Source organism: Tasmannia lanceolata, unplaced genomic scaffold (genome assembly GCF_043159265.1).
Source record: "Tasmannia lanceolata isolate RefF3 unplaced genomic scaffold, GAP_Taslan_0.1 ptg000029l, whole genome shotgun sequence".
NCBI classification, from domain to species: Eukaryota; Viridiplantae; Streptophyta; class Magnoliopsida; order Canellales; family Winteraceae; genus Tasmannia; species Tasmannia lanceolata.
In genome coordinates this window covers 5,680,031-5,699,714 of record NW_027518706.1, presented here as the reverse complement: position 1 = coordinate 5,699,714, position 19,684 = coordinate 5,680,031, and the positions used below count along the sequence as shown (strand labels likewise).

The 19,684-nt window shown below is 38.4% G+C and overlaps 1 pseudogene; it reads left to right on the top strand.

The window, feature by feature from the left end:
• The first annotated feature begins 6,922 nt into the window (after positions 1-6,922).
• On the top strand, positions 6,923-7,909 carry LOC143858963 (protein FAR1-RELATED SEQUENCE 5 pseudogene; annotated as a pseudogene).
• Positions 7,910-19,684: the final 11,775 nt, after the last annotated feature.

The window sequence follows — 19,684 nt, the reverse complement described above, 5'->3', positions numbered from 1 at the left end:
TTTTTATGCTTTCAGGAGGACCTATTTCTTGGAGAAGCGTCAAGCAGAGAATGACGGCTTCATCCACTATGGAGGCAGAATTTATTTCATGTTCGGAGGCTTCGGCTCACGCCTTATGGCTGCGAAATTTTCTTTCAGAGCTTAATTTGATTGATTCTATTGAGAGGCCGCTGAAACTTCTCTGTGATAATTCCGTTGCGGCTTTTTTTCCAAGAAAAACAAGTCTGGAGACGGCTCGAAGCATATAGATCTAAAGTATCTTGTTCTGAGGGAAAGAGTTCAGAATTAGCGTGTATCTGTGGAATACATAAGCACCGAACATATGTTGGCGGATCCCTTGACTAAAGGCTTGTCACCAAAGCTCTTTAAAGAGCATGTAGCGCGCATGGGATTGGTTGACACTTTTGATAGCCTATGATAGTGAGAGTCTGGATTTGGTATTGAGATACACTGTTGTGATCACGTTATATTTTATGATTCTGATATATATTATGATTATTTTCTACCGCTCCATTTCGTGCACATTTTGTAAATGGATTGTTAATAAGAGGTAGAATGTGTCTGTATGACTATTTTGGACCATGTTTACATCTTATACATGTATGCTTTTACATTCATGTTAGTAAGAATTACTAATAATATAATCATGGGGTAGGCTATTGGGTAGAGTTGGTGACCCAATGGTTACATGGTTTAGTTTTTGTAGTTTTTGCTAAACGGAATGTTGTGTTTATTAACTAACTAATTTAAAGTTATGATCCTTATGTTTGGCTCAAAGATCTTGCTAGCCAAGTGGGAGAATGTTAGGAAATAATCCTAACGGTGGATATGGCTGTTGCAAGATCGACGGTCAAGATCATTTGGTGTGAAAAGGTATAAACGTTTGAAAAAAAGAGACGTTTGGGGAGAGGGATCGGCGCGATGAGGAGTCGCATCTTTTCCCACAAACGCTTATAAAAGGGAACTCTTGGGTCCTATTTGCTTACAACAAATTTGTTTCAATCTTTGGGAATCCACGCTTGAAGAGAAAGAAACTGGTCCCCATCACCGACGGTTGTGTAGCGAAGAGAAACTCAGAGAGAAAGAAAAACCCGATTCATGCCTTCCGGTATGATTTTTTTTTATCTCAATTCAATCCCTATTGTTCTGTGATTTTCTCAATGTTGAATCGCCAAGATCTGTTGATGGTGTTCATATTGTATTGAACACTAACAGCTTTGTGATGAAGGACAAGGCTATCAAATATTTTATCTAAAATCTTATGTTTTGAATGCTCTCTTTTGGTTCAAACCCTCTGTTTTGATTCAGATCTTCACACTAATTTCCACATTGTTAGGTCCTACATAATTACTTGCTGAAGAAAGCCCTGTATTATTCTTCTTTTCATTTTCATTTTTCTTTTATCGACTTGCTAATTTCTTTAAGTTAGCTACTTTCTTTAAGTTCACTACATCAACATTTATGAATTTTCATTGCTTAAACTTTGCTCTGGAGGATTTCTTTACGATCTGCAGGACGATCAGCTTCTGTTGTTAGGATACAGTTGTCCAACATTAATTTGGTGGCCTTAGAGATGGTATAATTTTTACATTTATATATACATGCCCAACCCTTCTTTTTTGTACTATGAATTTTTAGTTATATGTTATTACTTGGCATGAGTTAGTTGATGTTGCAGAAGTTATAATTATCAACTTGTTTTTAATATGTACAGCCTTTGAGTTACAGAATATATAGGGGTGGCATGGGGTCATATTCAGGTTGTCCAAGATATGATAATCTCTAATCTTTGTTAGGTCAAATTGAGTCTTGATTTTAGAGAGAGAGAGGGATTAAGCTTGATTACATTCTCTTTTATGATGTTAAGGAACTTGGAAGAAAGTTTTGTATATTTTGTATTGATATGCTCTCCATTTATGTCGACAAAAGCCACTCAGACAAATTGTCACTGTCTTGATACTCTATAATTAAGTTAGTTTTGGAAGATCTGCTCCCTATCTTAATAGAAATATCACATAGATATTCCACGATTTTTTCAATTCATGGAATAAGAAAGATCGGAAGTGAACTTTCAGTTTTTACATTGATATTCTGGTTTTAGTTCTGAGTTCTGACCAAGGTTTTAAATTTCAGTTTCGGTACCAATTTCGGACCCACTGAAATCCAAAATTTCGGCGAAATCCGAAATTTGGTATTTCAGATCGAAATTCTGGACCGAATTTCCGAAATTTAGCCCTAAATTTTGTAACACTTCTTTTGTTAAAAAAATAAAAATGACATTTTCTCGAAATTTAGGATTTCGGCCGAAATTTAAAACCATGGTTCTGATAATGTTTTGGTTTGGCTATATTGGGTAAAAATTATTTACCTAGTCGGATTTTTTTATTATCTTGCGCACATTGCTTTGATGGCATTAAGGATTTTGGAAAATGGGAAACGTTACCCAGCTTGGTTTTTTTTTTTTTGGCATTTCCAGTTGTTGGAATAGGAAATGTACGCATTCTAAATGTAATTTTTTTTACTGGAAGTATTATTGGAGAGGTTTCTGTTGATGTTCATTTTTAAGCTTAGGATACATAGATTTTGGTAAATTTAGAATGTTTTAAATTGATTTATTGGATTGAAAATTGTACCCAATTTGGGTTATTTTCCCTTTTAATACATAGTAGCTTTTTAAAATGAAAGGCTACGAAAAATGTCGAACTATGGCATATCCATTGTGTTTATAGTCTTTTTTTTTTTTAAATGATTGTCTGCTTTTTTTTGTTGCTTTATTTTCTTCCCAAATTCTTTTCTATCTCCTCCTCTGTTTTGTTCTGCTTTTGATCTTGGTTTTGTATATTCGCTCACAAATCTGATGACAGGGATATGTGGAACTATGGTCTATACATTGTGTTTATTGTCTGCTTTGCTTCAATATCCTTTCTTTTTCAGCCAAGGCAAGCTAAGGATAGTTTGCACCTCCAACATCCCCACGGGCATGGGATCATGGACTTGCCATAATGTCGTGAGCTTCCACAATAAACCATGGCATAATTAAGTATTGACCATTATATTTACCATATTTTAAATTGAAATTATTTGCGTTTGTCCTCTCTATGAATTATTTGGCATCACCTTGAAGACCACCCTTATGGGCATCAGGATTGTTTTCTAGGATGATCTGTTCCTCTTTTTTTCTTCTTTTTTATGAATTTCACTCTCTGGTTCTTAAATACTTTGTTGTGGTTCTGAAATACTTCGCTGATTTTCACTTCATAGTTACCTCACTGTGTGTTTTCTTTTTATTTGGCGGCTTCTTAGATCTATGGTTGTTTTTTCATGTCCCCACCTGATTGGCATCTTGAGTTTCCCCAGGGGGTCTGTTTAATTTGAGCACTCTTCATCTTTCCAACTAATTCTTTTAGTTTATTTTTTTCCTTTTTACATTTTGCTTACATTTTTCAAAAATATTTGAAATATATTATTTTTTTATGTAATTTGAATCAACTTTTAATTATCAATAAAAGTTGATAATTTTTTTGTGTAATTTGCTTACATCTCAAGTTTTTTTTCCTCTCATCGAATAATACCCTTCTATTTTTATTGTCCCCCCGTGCATCACACGGGTTTTTTCACTAGTATATATATATATATATATATAGGAAAGTGTTTCTAGTCTCTCTCTCTCTCTCTCTCTCTCTCTCCCTCTCTCTCTCTCTATATATATATATATATATATATATATATATATATATATATATATATGAGAAAACTGTTGGTGCGCTTAAGCTCACCAAAGTTATGGTGCGCTTAAGCGCCCAATCACATGGGGGCCCACTTTGTTAGGATGATCCAAAGCATTCATTTGAAAGGCCTTATCATAGATAGGGTGTGTACCAAAAATCAGCTCCATAGGATCATCCTAACCCCTCCATTTGTGGAGGACAAAATGGACAGACAGTGTTTGTCCACAAATCTGCCCATTTTTGTCCTCCACAAATGGAGGGGTTAGGATGATCCTATGGAGCTGATTTTTGGTACACACCCTATCTATGATTAGGCCTTGCAAATGAATGGTTTCGATCACCTATGGAGCTGTGGGACCCATGTGATTGGGGAGCTTAAGCGCACCATAAGTTTGGTGCGCTTAAGCTCACCAACAGTTTCCTCTCTCTCTCTCTCTCTCTCTCTCTCTCTCTCTCTATATATATATATATATATATATATATATATATATATATATATATATATATATATATATATATATAGAGGAAACGGTTTCTACACATGTGTGTAGAGAGTTCTCTACACATTAGTAACGTCATTCCAGCCTTTTAACAGCAGCCCTTAGATTAAAGTGATCTCAGCCATACGTTTATATACAGGAGGGCATCAAGCAAAGCCCAAAAACGAAAGAAAAAAACCCAAAAATGGCGTCTCCTCCTCTCTTTCTATGAAACCCTAGCCTCAGCTCCTCACTGCTTTTGGTGAAACCCAAAAATCTCGTCTCCTCGCCCTCGTTTCGCCCTCATCTCCTCGCCTCTCCTTCTCTGGTTTCCACCTCCTTCCCCAGGTAAGGGTGAAACCCAAAAAATAACTAGGGTTTCTTCTCTTAGAACGAAACAGAGAGAAGAACAGGGGTGAGGATCTCCTTCGTTATCTTCGTCTCCTCGCTGAAACCGTCTCTCTCTCTCTATTGCTTTTCTTATTTGTATATATATCTCTCAATAGTCATCAATCTTTTTAGCAACAGATTTCATGCTTTTTTGGGTTTTTTTCTCTTCCCTTTCAGTGAATATTTGTGCATGTATCTGTATATAACACAGCAGAGGGGAGAGATCATACAATTTCTCAGTCAATCTATTAATACCCATCACTTAATTTATTTTCAGGGCTCGTTCTCTTCGTCTCCTCGCTGAAACCGTCGCCCTCATCTCCTCGGGTGAGGATCTCCTTCACCAGGTAAGTCCTTCTCCACCCCTTTCTTTATTTTTCCATTTTTTTTTGCTAAAAGAGGAAGAATCGGGCCTAAAAAAATTGGTTTTTAAGGAAGTGGAAACCGAGATGGTTTGAGAAGGAGATGAGGGCGAAAAGAGGAAAAATCGGGCCTCCCAAATCTCACCCTCTACCCTCTACCCAAATCTCACCCTCTACCCATTCGTGCCCTCCCAAATCTCTCCTCCCATCTGCCCTAACCCTTTCTCTCCACCGCTCAAACTAATTTATCATAAAAAATAAAAAATCGTGTGTAGATTTTGTGGTTGTGTGGGATAAAAAAAATTTGTCATGGCTTCATCTACTTGTAAACATGCCGGCTTCATCTACTTATAAAAATGCCTGACAAAAAATCTGTGTTGAATAGACATAATAGAAGCTCTGTTATAGGGGTATGGGGTATGGGGTTTTAAGCAAAGTAAATTACTTCCTTACAGGCAATGAAACCAGCAAAGATTTTTCCATCTACTGTTTGGAGTTGTGGGTCTATGGGGTTTTTTAAGCGAAGAATCGCTTTACTTTGTCTGAACCAATATTGTTCACAAATGATATGAGTTGATGGATTTTATTTTCAGTTGAGAACAATATGAGTTTATGGATTTTGTTCTAAACTGATATTGATATTGTCATCAACTGATATTGTTCTCAAACTGATATTGTTCTCAACTGATTTTTTTCAATCAATATTGTTCTCCACTGATATTGTTTATAAATGATTTTTGGGTTGTGATGTTGGTTTTTTAATGTGTTTTTCACTATTTTAGGGGGATTTGGTTAGGGTTTCACAACTATATTATACTGATGATTGGTTTATTTTGAGGTGTATTATGGACCCTATATCTCTGTCTAAAACTTTTAACCCAATCTAAGATACTCTGTGGTAATAGGAGTTGTAGATGAACCAATGCTTTCTATAAGTAGCTACTATATAGACTTCTTGGTTTTTGGTTTCTTATGATGGTGGTTTTTGGTGTGAGATTCATCTTTACGGTTTCTATTTACTTACTTATCTCATCAATTTGCAATTTTCTAAATTTTGAAGTTACATGTTTATCTCGATTCGATGTTTTTTGAGTTTGTATGGTCGATCACTTGCATCTTCAGGTTTTTTGATCCTCCTTTAGAGTATATGGATCCGTTTGGGCTGTCTATTGTGGAGGTTGATGAAAATAGATTAATTATGGCTGATGATACATTGTCGCAAGCCGATAGGTTATGTGTTGATGAGGGAAATAGATTAGAGATGGGTGATGAAGAGGAACCGCTAGGTTGGGTTGATAATGACGAGGGCGGTACTGGTACCTCAGAAACGCCTAATAAGGATGATGCGGCGAGTGTTTTAGCTAGCAAACCTTTTGAAGGCCAGCTTTTTGATAATTGTGAAGATGCCTATGCATTCTATAACTCATATGCGTTGACTACATGTTTTGGGATTCGAAAAGGCAGGACCAATAGGTCGATCAAAACAGGTGAACCTATAAGGAAGAGTTATGTATGTGATAAAGAGGGATTGAGAAATCCTAATGATAAGAGACAGATTGGGATGGATGTGAAGCGGCATCGTGAAACAAGAGAGGGTTGCGAGGCAAAGATGGAGATCAATTTGACAAAAGAGGATAAGTTGAAAGTTAGAATTTTTATAGAAGAACATTGCCATGATCTTACATCTCCATTGAAGACACAATTGCACCATTCACATAATACATTACATAAGAAAGCCTCATGTAAAAACTTGATGGATAAAATGCACATTGATGGGTTTGGTCCTTCTGGCATTGCAAGGGCAATTAACGCTTCAAATGATGGTTCATCTAGTGCTCTCACACCAGATCAGGTGTCGTCTCATTTGAGAGCACATAGGGCTAACAACATGGGACGAGAAGCTGCCACAGTAGCTAATCAGTTCCAATAGAAACGAGCGGAACATCCGAATTTTGAGTTTGCCATGGAGATAGATGTTGATGGAAACCTGAGATCGATGTTTTGGGCAGATTCGAGGGCCAGAGAGGCATACCTAGCCTTTAGCGACATAATTGTTTTTGACGTCACTTATAAGACGAACAGGTATAGGATGCCGTTTACACCATTTACCGGCGTAAACCACCACAGACAGTCTACACTTTTTGGTTGTGCCCTCCTAGTAGATGAGACGGAGGAGACATTCAGTTGGTTGTTTCGACAGTGGTTAAAATGCATGTTTAACAAAGCTCCAGGGTGTATAATAACTGATATGGATGGGGCGATGAGAAACGCGATTAGGCATGTTTTTCCAAATACACGCCATCGCTTTTGCTCTTGGCACATTAGTAGGTATCTAGTTGAGCATGTTCCAGACATGCGAGATGCAACTAGTCAGTTTTATAAGGAATACAACCATTGGTTTTATAGGAAACACAAAGCCGACAGTGAGAAGGAATGGGGAGCGTTGGTGGAGAAATATAATTTAGATGAAAGACATTGGTTATGTAAGATGTGGGATTTACGAATGCACTGGGTTCTTGCTTACTTTAGAGACACATTCACAGCTGGAATGACTTCAAGTGCACGAAGCGAAAGCATTAATGCTTTCTTCGATGGATTTGTTAAGCAAAGTACCACTTTAGAAGAATTCGTGGTACAATATGAAAAGGCACTTGTGGATCGGCGGAAAAAGGAAGCTGAAGAGGATTGGAGGACTAAATCATCACATGCAGTATTGAAGACAAAGAGCACATTGGAAGCAGATGCTGCAAAGTGTTATACTAGGAAATTTTTTGACTTGTTCCAACTTCAATTTCTAGCGAGTATTGATTGTTGGGAGGACAAGGAGAGTGAGAATGGGAACGTCACTGAATACAAGGTAAGAATGCGTAATGAGGAGGAATGGAAGAGTTACAAGGTTATATATGATGTATCGGAATGTGTTAATGCTACATGTGAGTGTGCGATGTGAGACCGCAGGGATTCTATGTAGACACATACTTCGCATAATGGATATGAGGCGTTTAGGTTCTATTCCTGAGCGATATCTCTTAAATAGGTGGACAATTGGGGCGAGATATCAAGTGAATAGTTTTGCATCTACAAGCATAGGAGATAGTGACGAAGTAACTTCATTTGAGAGATGGTGCATTACATCAAGGGTTTATAAAGTACTAGATGAACACCCGAGAAAGAAGAGCATTTTGAAGAAGATGGAAGAAGACTTAAATGTGTGGGTGGCGGAACGCGAACAAGCAAAGAAAGACAAGGAGAGTGTATTGGAAAGCAGTGGCAGTCAAGTACAATCCAACTATCCTCTCGAGATACGTATTCACGACCCTCAAGTTGTGAGAACCAAGGGTCGGCCAAAAAATGCTACAAGGTTTAAATCTCCAGTGGAGGCCTCTCAATCTCAACCGAAGCAGCAAAGGACGTGTAAAAAATGTGGAGAAAAAGGCCTTTATGCGACCACGTGCAAAAACATACCCGAGGAAGAGGTATGTTTTTAAATCTCAATGTGTTTGTAATAATTTTTTCCAAATTGGAAGGTTTATAATATGTTTCTCATATAGATGACTACAACGAAGGTTATATAGGAAGAGGTTAGAGTTGGCGAGGAGGAGGACCACCGTTGGAGTGCACTGAGTAAGTGTTTACAATCAAATCTACTTCTAATAGATTTATTGAAACAATCATAATGCCTCTATTCTTTTTAATTAAAACTCGTGCAAAATGATTGGCCATCCTTTTTTTATCTGTGTGCCATATCTTGTTTCACTTCTAACAGATTTCATAATTTTGACCGTAGGATGGGAATGAGGTCTTTTTTAGGATCAAGCGCAGCACCCAGCTACGGAAGCTCATGAATGCATACTGTGATCGACAGTCAGTAGATTTCAATTCCATTGCGTTCTTATTTGATGGACATTGGTTGCGTGGAGAGCAGACCCCATACGAGGTAGGCTTATTTTTCTCTCTTTCTTCTCTTTAAATTCAATCATTTGATTTGTATTGGGCTTTACCTATCTACCAATTTTCTGTTGCTCTTCTCCTGAATTGCAGCTGGAAATGGAAGACGGCGATGAAATCGATGCCATTCTGCATCAGATAGGTGGTAACCATGGAGCAATCTGATTAGAGCCCTGGAGGTAAATTGAAGAAAAAAAAGTGTAGAAATTCTGGCCTATGTAGTTCTACTTAGTTTCTATGTTGTAAGACCTGTAAAGAAGGATTTGCTAGAGACTTTAAACTACTGAACCATCAAGTTGAGGTGGCTTCTATAGGTTTTGATGACAGGATATGATGTTTCACTTTTTTGCTCCACACAGCTCATTGGAGCTTCTTTCTTTTTGGATGTGAGGAATGGGTTAATCCTTATTTAACCTAAAAAAAATTGCTTTCCTCTAGGTGTCTTCTCATTCAAGGTAAACGACCATATATTGCATCCATCCACTGGAACAGATATAGGGGCAAATTGAATCTGGCTTACTCATTTTCTGATGAAGAAATTATAATCTCAACCTTTCGATTTATGGCAATTCTAAGTAACTCAGCATTCATAAACACAAGATGGACATTCCTGACAGAAAGACAAGGGACATGACGATAGTGAGTTCAGACCATTAAAGTCATGGAGTTCTGATCAATCTGAAGGGTCATTTTCTCAGCAAGAGCTTAGCTGTCAACTATCAGGAAGAGAATCTCAACTTATTTGTCAGATAATTATATTAATAATACCTATGTCTGCGAATATAGGGAAGCTGTAAGATGATGAATTCGCAGAAATGGTCCAACAGATCATATGCGGCTAGAGTGCTTTGGTCTTTATAGAGTTGCTCAACCTGCATAGAAAAAACAGACGCATTCACAAGGTTGCAAAGCTTCATGTGATGAAGAGACTAGATGTGGTCAAGCAAATCAAGGTGGTTATTACATGGAAAACACTAACCAAGGTGGTCAAGCAAATCAATGTGGTTATTAATTTGTCATAGAACTGATTCTTAGAGAATCAATTCTCAGAATTTGAATGAGTTTCCATAATCTTAACCGAAACACTACCCAAGTACTAGAAGCCCATTAGATTAAAAACATGATAAGAGGGAATTCAAATGAGATTTCCATAATCTTTAACCAAACAATACCTAAGTTCTATAAAGCCCATTAGAAACCCCAAAGGTTTATAGCTGTTGAAAATGTCAATCTAGGATTCAATGGAAGCGTAAATAAACATAGAAATTAAATGAAAAATACAAATTGGAAACACAAGAGATTTACAAGGTTCAAAAAGCTTTGTGACTACATCCACAAGCAAAGGCTATCCAAGAGCTTCCACTATATTTGAAGATTAAAAAGAACTATATATCCCAAAAGGTTTACCAACATACCTTATGTATAGAATCCCAATCCTGATCTTACTAAAACAATTTCACCCAAACATGGAAAATATGCGATTTTCACGTGATGAAAATAGTCATATTTTGTGCTTCGTCCCGGGACTTACCTGACCAATGTTATACAGGGAGGTCCCTGAAACAATTTCACCCTTTATTAGCTTCTCATCCCTCGAAAGTATGCTTGTCTTTGTTTATTTTTAACGGATCCTATTAGCTATTGCCAAAGTTTTTTATTCTTTAACTGTTTAAAAATCATCTGGATTTGGTGATTTCAGACATTGGACATTGTGGCTGATAACCCAGATAAATTCAGAATTGTTGCACTGGCAGGTGGTTCAAATGTGACTCTCCTCACTGACCAGGTAGATTTACATATGGAAAAAGCTTCACAAAGTGGCAAAGCTGGAAGTCTCAAAGCATTGGATTGTGGTTAAAGCATTTACAAGTGCAACCATGGCGAAAGCATATGAAGCTTACAACTATACAAGCAAAGCATTACAAGAGATGATGTCTGTTACAATATGATTGAGACTCTTTCATTCTTCCCACCTCACTTAGTGCTACATTCATTAAAAAAAAAAAAAGGAAAAAAACCACAACACCCATAACTTTAATCCACCCAGTTTCATTCTCGACCACTTTAACGGCTTCACGTCCCTGTTGCACCAACACCTTCAATTCAGCAACCTTGCTCTCCAACCTTTGTAGACGTTGATTTGCAATCATGTTGTCCCTCCTCAAACGAAATTCGTTGTCGTCAACATCATTTTGACACGAACGGAAATACTCACACTTCTTGATGCCAAGTTCCTGTGTGTTGTATGAGCTTTAAGAATTTGAAATTTGGTCAAGAAATAAAATCACACGTATTGAAACGTATTGAATTTTTACTTACAACAAATCCACATGTGTAGTAGGGCCATCCTCGGTTTCCATTCTTAGCTGACTTAGTTATTCTGATACAGGCTTTCTTTTGACACTCACAATTCACCACAGTTGAACTACCATCACTCTCAGTAGACGACGCCATCGATTAATCTTAACTATCTGCACAAAAAAAAACAGGGATTTCATCATAAGTAAAAGAATTGGTTACGTATATATAAAAATTAGATCATGCCAAATATCCTCATGAATGAAGAAGAATTGGTTAGATATCCTTAAACCTCTCAGCTATTAACAAATGAATAACAATATCAATAAAACCACAATGATTTGAATGTAAATAAGGTTTCATTGCGGCCATGGAAACACAATCAGAACATATCCCATATTTCCACTTCAAATGTCACAGAAAATCAATTAAATGATGTTCACAAAAAATCCTCTTTGAAACCCACAAAAAATAAACAACATGAACAGAACATCCATTAAATGATGTTCACAAAAAATCCTCTTTGAAACCCACAAAAAATAAACAACATAAACTAAACATCCATTAAATGATGTTCACAAAAAATATAGAACATATGTATGTAAGAAACAATAGCAAATCAGAAGACATGTATGCATCATCATGAGGAGTGACACATGAGGAGAGACACAACCATTTTTGCATTGTAACACCATTTTTGAACAATGCATCATCATGAGGAGAGACACAACCAATCCAACTGAAAGCCGTTTCAATTTCTTGATTAATGACAGCAGCCAAACTTCATTATAAGATTTTTGAACCAATTAAAAACCACCCACTCTCGGTAATGTTGTTTAACAAGGTAGAATCGTGGCCAGAATTCTTTTAACCCAGCCAAACAACTAGGAACTTAGAGCCATTTACCTTGGGTTATATCAATTTATGACAGTTTAATTCTGATTTACCCGTAGGAGCTATCTCTTCACTGTTTAATGAAGGTTTCCACTCTATATACTTTTCAATTTGGGGCTTTGCTTAGGCACCCAAAAAACCAAGTTTTAAGTGTGCAGATGAAAAGCATGAAAATCCAAATATGAGACAAGGGAAAACAAGGAAACCTGGTTTTTTGCATGCTTAAAAACTAGGTTTTTTTAGGCTTAAAACATGTCCTCAAAATCGGGTTTTTTTAGGCCCGATTCTTCCTCTTTTAGCATAAAAAAATGGAAAAAGAAAGAAAGGGGTGGAGAGAAAGGGTTAGGGCAGATGGGAGGAGAGATTTGGGAGGGCACGAATGGGTAGAGGGTGAGAAGTGGGAGGGTGAGATTTGGGTAGAGGGTAGAGGGTGAGATTTGGGACGCCCGATTTTTCCTTGTTTCGCCCTCATCTCCTTCTCAAACCATCTCGGGTTTCCACCTCCTTAAAAACCAGGTTTTTTTAGGCCCGATTCTTCCTCTTTTAGCAAAAAATAATGGAAAAAGAAAGAAAGGGGTGGAGAAGGACTTACCTGGTGAAGGAGATCCTCACCCGAGGAGATGAGGGCGACGGTTTCAGCGAGGAGACGAAGAGAACGAGCCCTGAAAATAAATTAAGTGATGGGTATTAATAGATTGACTGAGAAATTGTATGATCTCTCCCCTCTACTGTGTCATATACAGATACATGCACAAATATTCACAGAAAGGGAAGAGAAAAAAACCCAAAAAAGCATGAAATCTGTTGCTAAAAAGATTGATGACTATTGAGAGATATATATACAAATAAGAAAAGCAATAGAGAGAGAGAGAGAGAGAGAGAGAGAGAGAGAGAGAGAGAGAGACGGTTTCAGCGAGGAGACGAAGATAACGAAGGAGATCCTCACCCCTGTTCTTCTCTCTGTTTCGTTCTAAGAGAAGAAACCCTAGTTATTTTTTGGGTTTCACCCTTACCTGGGGAAGGAGGTGGAAACCCAAGAAGGAGAGGCAAGGAGATGAGGGTGAAACGAGGGCGAGGAGACGAGATTTTTGGGTTTCACCAAAAGCAGTGAGGAGCTGAGGCTAGGGTTTCAGAGAAAGAGAGGAGGAGACGCCATTTTTGGGTTTTTTTCTTTCGTTTTTGGGCTTTGCTCGATGCCCTCCTGTATATAAACGTATGGTTGAGATCACTTTAATCTAAGGGCTGCTGTTAAAAGGCTGGAATAACGTTACTAATGTGTAGAGAACTCTCTACACACATGTGTAGAAATCGTTTTCTCATATATATATATATATATATATATATATATATATATATATATATATAGAGAGAGAGAGAGAGAGAGAGAGAGAGAGAGAGAGAGAGAGAAGCTACACACTCGTGTAGCTAACTTAGCTACACTGCCGGATTAAAATACAGTGGGCCCACATTGTTTGGGCGATCCAAGCCATTCATTTGATAGGCTTTCACATTGATAGGGTGTGCCCAAAAAATCAGCTCCATAGGATCATCCAAACCTTTCAAACTGTGCAGGCAAAAATGGACAGATTTGTGAAGGTTTTTACACGTCCATTTTTGCCTCCACAAATCATAGGGTTGGGATGATCCTATGGAGCTGACATTTTGGGCACACCCTATCTAAGTGAGGGCCCATCAAATCAATGGTTTGCATCACCCAAACATTGTGGGGCCCACTGTTTGGATAATGAAGAGTGTAAAATTGCGAGAAACGTTGGATAATGAAGAGTCACAACGTTTGGGGGTTTTGAACGTTTGGACGTTTTTGGGTTTTTTAAAATTGCGGGATGGAGGGTGGATGCCACGTAGGATCAAACGCCGGATGGGGGGACTGTCCACGTGGGCGTGAACAGTGAAACCCCCATCCAGCTATCTTATATATATATATATATATATGAGAAAAGTGTTTCTAAGCACGTGTTTAGATAGCTTATCTAAGCACGTGCTCAAAAACACATGTGGCCCCATATTTTTTGGGGGATCCAAAGCATTCATTTGGAGGGCCGTTTCATGGATAGGGTGTGTACCAAAAATCAGCCCTATAGGATCATCCTATCATGTTATGAAGCCTTAGGCTTAAGTAGGCCAGTTCTTCAAAATTGAAGCGTGTATATTCCCTTAGCTTGTCCAAATTAGTCATCCAAAACACAAATAGCCAAAAAAGCACAAATTTTTTACAATTATTTTCAACAAGGTTTAACTACTACTTTTATAGAAATCTTTTTTATTTTTCTTTTTGTTTGTATTTTTTTTTGAGCAAAAGTCTGTGTTCTCCATTACGCTACAATCAAGATTTTAGATATGTCAAAAAAAAAAAAGAACAAACTTTGGTGCCTACTTGATGTTACTGATTATGCTTCTTCCTTCATCTATAGCTGTTCTTCCTTTATAAGATCTTGACTTTACTTTTTCAAATTCCAACAGTGATCTGTGAAGTGGAGGCCTGTGGAGTGCTCTCCATTTTGGATGGAATTGACAAATACATTCAGGTTCTACCTTTTCTTACGAACACAACATTCATTTTCACATGAGGAACACTAAGACATTAAAAAGTACAGGCGAAATCATGATTCTAGATTTGTTTAAAGGCTATTTTTGTCAAAAAAATTTTTTTGCCTGGTTGAAGTTAGTGTTTATCTATGTTGCATGGATTCTTTGCCCCCTATGCCGAATCTGTGTCGACACGCCTCCACACGCGAATCGAACATGGATTCTCGTGGGACACACCCGGATTCTTGTAATAGCCGTGTCCCGCACGAATCCTGTTTTTTTGCAGATGAATCCAACTCATCGGATTCTCTTTTAAAATGTGAATCCTATATATCTCCCCCTTAATTTTTTTTTTCTTCTTAACTTTTTTTTATATGAAGGCGCAACCTGTACTTTCTTACTAAAAACCCTAGCCCCTCGACCCTAGAAGATCGACTCCCCTTCCTCCTTCGACTCTAAATTCAAACGCATCGATCCTTCACCCTCAAAATTTTCATGAATATATATATAATTTTTAAAATTTAATTTTATTTAAAAATTACCGAATCCACGAATCCTAGTTTTTGGGGCTTGCCAAATCCGACACCTCGAAACCGTGTCGGATCCCAACAGGCAAATCCTAATCCATGCAACATAGGTGTTTATGCACCTTTTGGAAATATTTTTCGATGAGTCAAAACCTTTTTTGGCTATTTCATGATTTAGAAGACTAATCAGGATACACTTTAAAAATTAAGGATTTGTAGGAAAAAATTGGTCAAGTACTAGTTAAAAAAATGATTAAAAAAATAAGAGACTCATACCAGTAATCTGAGCTCTTTCACGTTTATTATCACTATAATATGACTAGCCAATTTCCAGTTCGGGCTACTTGGCCAGCTGATTGCCCATAAAGAGCCAGCAACACCGCGGGTTCGCAGAGCCTGACCCACCTAGGCTGCCCAGCGTTATGGTTTCCCACTTGTGTTTTTAATCTATGGGTCCTTCGAAAGTACATATGTCCATGAATGCAAACAGATAGAAAGCATGCAAGGACATGCATCCATGTCTCTAGCAAAAGGGGATACCCACAAGTGATGCACAGAAATAAAGAGATCATTAAAAAGAACAAATACATGCACATATGGTAAAATCCAACCAACAGGCACCATTCAGATGGCTCCAAGGATGTGGTCCTGAACACATGTATGTGCAGTTCAGGGCAACATAAACTAGATGCGCATCGATGGACAGGAAAAAGTCAGCTTTGCCCTTGTTTTTTTGAAAGGTAACAGTAAACATTCCATTCACCAAAAAAATCAAGTTACAACTCGGAGGGAACAAGCCGACCCAAAAGAGAACAGAACATGATTGCCTGCGATCAGAGTACAAGTAAAATATCAAAAGCCTAGGGATACATAAAGCCTAAAATCCCAAGGTGTTATCATGCAAAAATCAAGAGGCTATCCGACACCATCGTGATGGGTATTAAGCACCACAGCCACAGAACGTAGGTCGACCCCATGCTTCGCAAGTCAGTCAGCCATTTCATTGGCCGACCTTCTCATATGTGGGCAAATAACACGAACCAAGTCCTGTATTTCAGCGGTGTTGTCTTCAAGTTTCCAAGCTAAATTGGATAGTCAGAAATTGGTGATGGTGTGACTACAAGATAAATTGTAGATCTGATTAGCCAATGGGTCCAACCTGTTGACATCCCTAATACCTTTTTTTTTGAAATAGATATCAATTTAATTGAGGATAAAGAATTACAAAAGCACTTCGGCGGAGCACGCGGGCATTGGGGCGTGTAAAAATTGCTCCATTTTTTTTATTTTTTGAAAGCCAATGGGTCCAACCTGTTGACATCTCTAATACCCTTGTTTTTTTTTGAAATAGATACCAATTTAATTAAGGATAAAGAATTACAAAAGCACTTTGGTGGAGCACGCACACACTTGGGGGGGGGGGGGGGTAAAAATTGCCCTATACATGTGAGACACTTGATGCTCCTGATTTGGCTGAGCGATCAGCCAATTCATTAGAGCTCCTAGGAATGAGAGAAAATGAGAATACATCATGCAAATGGATTCAGAGACATGGTTAGCTCCACGCATGAAACACATCACATTAATGGATATTCATGCATAGACTACACGAACAGAGGGAAGAATTCATCCTTTTCCCTCTCGAGAGGGTGAATTGCTATGATTTGTGGATACGGTACAGACATGAGTGTCGCGTGTTGACACGGACATGGCAAACCCCCAAAATTTAGAAACGGGGACACAGCTAAAATAGAAAGTAGATATAATCATAATTTGTGGATATGGATTCGTGTGTCATGTTTTGAAACGAATATGAGCTGTCAAACATGACGATATCTAAAAATCTAAAAATGGTGAAATGTACGTACATATAAATTACCAATTACTGTATAATTTGTAACAATATAAATATGGAAATCATTTAACAAATTAATAAATCTCAACTATAATTTAAAACAAACATGAGATAATCAAATAACAACACATTCATCAATTTAATCTAGTTCTCTTCCGTCTCCAATATACAGCGAGTAAGGGAGACCAATATGATATAATAAACATTGTATTGGTCCGATTGGAGCTAGAGTTTGTTTAGACTTTTAAGTTTAGGAGAGAGGAGAGGGGAAGGGCTAAGGTGGGATGGGATGGATATAACAACAAATATTAGTTAAAGAAGAGCTGAAAACGAGCTTATAATAAAAGAAGAGTTAATAATAAAAGAAGTATATACAATATTCTATAATAAAATAGAATGTCACACTTGGCACGGTACAAAAACGTGTCCACACGCCCATATTAAGTCTAACACTTCTATCCCCATTTGCAAAAATCCACACGCTTCTTCAGATCCTCAAATGGTTTGAGGCAGGGAGACCCTCTATCCCCTCTCCTATTCACCATTGTCATGGAAATGATGTCTTGTTTCCTAAATGAAGCTCTGTCTATTGGCTCTCTTGGAACTCCATTTACAAGGGGCAAAACAAAAATTTCTCACCTCATTTTTGCAGATGACGTGATGATTTTTGCAGATGCAAACCCTTCCACAGCTAAAGCAATCCTTAGTTGCCTTGATAGATTCAAAATGTGCTCTGGCCTCGACATTAACCGAAGAAAAAGCGAAATCTTCTTCACTAAAGCCTGCACCCATGGTAAAGAGACCATCCTTGATATTCTAAAAGTTCCTGAAGGCACCCTCCCAATCAAATATCTTGGTCTTCCCCTAACCTCCTCCAGGATGAACTCTACTGATTGCATCCCCCTTGTTTCTAAAGTTAGGAAAAAGATCTCCACGTGGTACAACAAAAACCTATCCCGAGCTGGGAGACTTGAGCTGATCAAATCTGTCCTTAACCCATTTCAGATTTATTGGTCCTCTTCTTTCAACATTCCAGCTGGGGTGTTAGATGATATTGAAAAAATCCTGAGAAATTTCTTTTGGAGTGGAGAAGATCGGCACAAAAAATTTCATGCCATCTATTGGGAGGTCATTTGCACTCCCAAAAGAGAAGGGGGAGCTGGTCTGAGAAGAATCAGAGACACCAACCGTATTGGCCAAATGAAGCAATTCTGGGGGCTGATTTCGAATAGGAAATCCCTATGGAACGACTGGGTCCAATTCAAATACATAAAAAAACAAAGCATTTGGCAAATGAAGATGCCCAGTCATCCTTCATGGGGATTTAGGGGAATCCTCCAAACCAGGGACGTCATGAAAAATCACATTTGCTATTCTGTTGGAACAGGGGAAAACATCAACTTCTGGGACCACCCTTGGCACCCTGAAGGGACTATATCCAACCAAACCTCTTCTGCCTCGCTTCAAACCAACATCAGTAAGAAAACCAACCTAAGTAGCCTTCTCCTTAATGGCATCAGGGACCAGATGTTTGATCTCCCCCACCTCGCCGTCTTAAAAAAGACCATTTCTTCTGCAATCATCCGCCCTGGCTACCCTGATAAAGCTATTTGGAAACCTTGCTCAAATGGTATTTTCACCTCAAAATCAGCCTGGAATGAAGTCAGAATCAAAGCGCAGAAAGTCCCCTGGTGCTCAACCATTTGGTTTTCAGGAAACATTCCCCGGCATGCTCTCACAGCATGGCAAGCCATCAGCAACAGACTCCCAACAAGAGACCGTCTGTGTTCCATGGGTATTATCACTGATCAAGCTTGCCTTCTATGTCACTCTGGGCTTGAATTAGTAAACCACCTTTTCTTTCATTGCGCCTTCTCAAAATGGATTTGGATCTTTCTGCTCTGGAGATTTAATCACAGAAGGAAAATTGGCAAAACTCTGTGTGATGAAGAAGCATGGGTGAGAAATCAATTCAGGGGCTCAAACCAATATACCATTGCCATGAAAGTTTCTTTTGGGGCAGCCATATATTGTATATGGCAGGAAAGAAATTCAAGACTTCACGGAGGTACCCCAACCCACAAAAGAGATATTCTTCATCTGATCATCGACAAGATTCAATCTAGAATTAGATTCCTCCACCCCCATGATAATCATTCCCCCAGAAGTCTCCAATTTGCTCTCCATGTCAATATCCCTATCCATCTGAAACCTAATCTAACTCGAACCTGCTCCTGGATCAAGCCCCCTGTCGATGTTGCCAAAATTAACACTGATGCATCCCTTTTTGTTAATGGTGCCTCCTTGGGAGGTCTAATTAGGGACCCCAACTCTGTTCTCCCCCCCTGTCGATGTTGCCAAAATTAACACTGATACATCCCTTTTTGTTAATGGTGCCTCCTTGGGAGGTCTAATTAGGGACCCCAACTCTGTTCTCGCCCTCTTCTCTATTCCTGCTTCTGGCAACAACATTACAATCTTGGAACTGAAAGCTATTGACTATGGAATCTTTTTGGCTCAGGAAAAAGCCCTCAACAGAATCTGGATTGAATCTGACTCCCTCAATGCAGTCAATATTATCAACTCTCAAGCCCCCTGCCCATGGAAGGCCCTCACCTTGTTGGACAAAATCTGCCTTGGTCTGGATACCTTTGTT